The sequence below is a fragment of the Equus przewalskii genome, chromosome 4 (assembly GCF_037783145.1).
Source record: "Equus przewalskii isolate Varuska chromosome 4, EquPr2, whole genome shotgun sequence".
Classification (NCBI taxonomy): domain Eukaryota; kingdom Metazoa; phylum Chordata; class Mammalia; order Perissodactyla; family Equidae; genus Equus; species Equus przewalskii.
The window spans coordinates 61,219,887-61,223,950 of record NC_091834.1 but is presented as its reverse complement, the minus strand read 5'-3'; positions in this window follow the sequence as shown (position 1 = coordinate 61,223,950).

The window sequence follows — 4,064 nt, the reverse complement described above, 5'->3', positions numbered from 1 at the left end:
GAGTCACTATGTCTCCTTGCAGAATGACAAATCCTGCTCTTCTTGGGAGCTTGACTTCTCTCTGCACTGATTCTGCTTGCAAATTGGGAAACTGAGACTTCACTGCATAACTCGTGCCTTTTCTACCTTAAACCATAGAGTTCATTCATTCATTCATCCTTTCACTCACTCAGTTACTCAATTATTTAGCAACTCATTATTAAGTACCTGTTCAACAATGGGACAGGCATGTGGAGTAACAAGATGAATACTGTGGTCTTAAGGATTAGCAAAATGGCCTGCTGGCACAGAGTAAACACTCAATAAATATGCGTTGAGTGACTAATAATTCCAGCCCTCTATGGCCATCCCAGTCTAGAAGGGGAAGGAGGCATGACAACAAATAATTAAAATAAAATGGTTTTAAGAGCAATAGTAAAGGAATCACTCAAGTATTATAAATACAGAAGACTGTATCTACCTGGAAGTTAGGGATGGTTTGATAGACGAGGTAACATTTGTTTGAGCTTGAAGAATAAACAGAGTTTTCCAGGAAAGGAAGGTAGGAAAAGTCTTCCCAGGCAGATGGAAACTACTTGCACGCAGGTCTTATTTTTAACAGGATTCTTTTTATTCCACTTTAATCCTAATTTGCTAATACAGTAAAAATATTAACCAATATTTTGCTGGGTTTCAGTCTTTTGAGTTTATTTTTGCTTTTGCTCCCCAAGCAGTAGTAGGTTGGCAAAGTTACATGCAAAACAACTCTACAAAAGAGATTATTTTTGACAGAGTAGATGACATTAATTCAAGAAAAAAAAGATGTATTCTAAGTTTCTTCCTGAGAGATATTCTAATTTCTTGTGTGTTCCAATCCAGAAGGAAGAGAGTCTTCCTAAAAATGGTCTCCTTATTTCGTCTAAACTTTCATCTCTGGCACCTAGCTAAGAACACAGAAAACTCCCCTCGTTCCACGCCAGCCCAGTGTTTCCTGTTATTTGCTCACTTTGGAGCAGTTCAGGAGACCACCAGATATTGGACACACTAAACCAGATTGACAGAAGGACTTGGAACAGCCAAATGCTGTAATCTAATTTGTCATTATCAATTCATTAGTGATTATATTCATTGAATTCCTAGTTGCATGACAGCATGGAAAATCATATTACACCAGGGAGTAGAACTTGCTAAACCAGCAGATCCCTCCAAATTGGAATTTCGAAAGAATTCTTATTTGCAGCAGGAAACATGAATCAACACTGACACTTACTAAAATATTTTAATCAGTAAGCTCAAGTATTTTGTTTCAAGAAGCTACTAGCCTAACAAGACCTGCCACTGTTGCAAATGCTAATTAGGTATATTTCCATGAAGCTGTCCAACCTGTTCTGTTAAGCCTGTAAGCTGCTTTGACAATCTTAAAGGAACAAAGTAAGAAGCATGGGAAATAAAAAGAGCTCAGGAGCCAAATCATTTTCCAGTTCAAATGAGAATTTTGGATTCTATCACATTTACTCTCAGCCTTGCAATCAAATTCTTATTTTCACAAGCTTGTAACCATTATTGCATTTAATAGAGGTTGATGGTTGATGGTCATTTTTACACGTAACTCTGCAGTTTCAAACTGATGATCAGGTATCGAACCAGCAAGGCCATGCAACATTTCCACAAGTCAATCCCGTAATAAAAGGTTATCACCCACCAAGTGAGGCAGTGGCAGACCAGAACAGTATAAAGATTTGGAATCTTCCCTTTCTAGCTAATACACCATTGCTAGTCTTCAATTTTCTGGATAATTTAAGATTTTATTTAATATGATTCTTCAAGAACATCCTAAACAATCAAGGCCAGCCTATTGCCATAGAGCCACATTTCCCACACTCTCGCACTTTCCACAGAAAGGGGCTCTGTGACCAAAGAGGTTTGGGGAACTCAGGACTGAACAGAGCTCACCAGGTTTCTTTACTACAGGCATTCAGATTCCTTCATGTGGTAAAGGACACGATGAATCTCTGACAAGAAATAGAGAACAGAGTGTTTCCAGCTCTTTTGACCACAGAAGCCATTTTTTGGATGGAGGACCATTCAGTGGGACCAGTGTCCCACAGATCATACTTTGGGAAATACTGCTGTTGAAGTATAATTGTTATACTTAAACACCCCAAATGGTTAATGGAGCGTGGGACACTATAGGAAGGAGACTCCAGGGAAGGAGCAGCACCTTAGTAATGACCAATTTTCCCTTCCTACAACATCCACCGAGAACGTACTGGGGGCAAACGTTCTGGCATCATCCCTTTCCAAATAGAAAGGGCCTCACATTCCTTCAGTGCCGTGTAAATGGGGATGGGAGTGACCTGTCAGGGAGGCACGACCAATCTTTTAAACTCCTCCTTCAAATCAAAGGAACTTAATGTCCAAGTTATTTACCGACATTCCGCTGTTACTTCTCACAACCACTAATGCGAAACCCTTGGAAATAAAGGTCTTTTTCTTTTTTGAGGTGAAATTCACATGACATAGAACTAACCAATTCAAAGTGAACAATTCAGCGGCATGCAGTACATTCACAACGTTGTGCAACCACCACCTCTTTCTAGTTCCAAGACATTTTCATCACCCAAAAATAAAACCTCATACTCATTAAGTAGTTACTCTTCCCACCCCCCAGGCCCTGGTAACCACCAATCAGCTTTCCGTTTCTATGAGTTTACCTATTCTGGATATTTCGTATAAATGGAATCACACAATATGTGACCTTTTGTGCCTGGCTTCCTTCAATTACCCTAGTGTTTTTGTGGTTCATCCACGTTGAAACACGCATCAGTACTTCCTATTATGGCCAAATAATCTTCCATTGTGTGGATATACAACCTCTTGTTTATCCATTTATCCATCGATTGACTTTGGGTTGTTTCTACCTTCGGCTATTGTGACTAGTGCTGCTGTGGACATTCATGCACAAGCATTGGTTTGAGTACCTATTTTAAATTTGGTTGGGTATAGACCTAGGAATGAAACTGTTGAGTCATGGAAATAAAATTTGTCACTACAATTTTGTGGCATCGCAAAGCAAATCAAATTGTTCATATGATTCAGCTAGCTTGAGACAGTTTTTAACGCATCTGAAAATGATGAATATAAAATGCGCTACCCTCAGGAAGCCTAGAGAATGACTTACTGAAGCAAGTTTCTTTTCTACACACAAAACATCCCTATTTCTCCCGTGAAAAGCTGCCATTTTCAGGGGGCCATCTGAGTTTCTGTTACTCAGCTGTATGGACTTTCTGTTGTCTTCTCAGCCAATAAGCGTTTAACAAAGACAATAAGTAGAGATGCCTTTTGGGAGTTCTATTATTGGGATGTGTTGTATTCATGTGAAAGCAGAAAATAATGAAGAAGAAAAAAGGTTGACACCAGCACTAGATCAGCTATTCTGGAAAGATTTTCAAACATCCAGAGTCGTTTTACAGTCAAGTAAAGCACTTCATCTGAGAAGAGTTAATTATTGATTAAATATTGTTGAGTAGACTGAAAACATGAATTCCAAGCACATTAATTAAGCAGAGAACTCAAGCATAGTTCTCACTTTCCCTGAATGTTTCCAAATGCTTAAACCAGGCTTCATTCCAAAGCCATTCTTCTTATGCAGACATTAACTAAACTTTGGCTCTCGTCTAACTGTTATACAGGATATTAAGAACTTACTGAGTTTAAATTTCTTTCTAGGAAGAAAAGAATGAAGTCTATATCAAGGGAAATGTTGGGATTTTCACTTAAGTAAATCTATATTCTCAAATGTTATTACTTATATTATTGCTGTTATTGGCAGCAGAAACAAGCAGCAAAATTTTTCTTTTACATTTTAATTTAAACTGAATTTAAGGTGTTGCAAATAACATGGACATTTAAGGTGAGGAAATGAATATGTTAATTATGATGCAGTGTGTCAGACTTCAACATTAACAGTAGTCAATCTTGGGATTTACATCTCAATTTAATGTAGCTATGGAAAATGACATGGAGATAGCTGAATTGCTATAGTTCCAGGACGTTCTGGAAGTGACTTAATGTTGGCAGTGAGA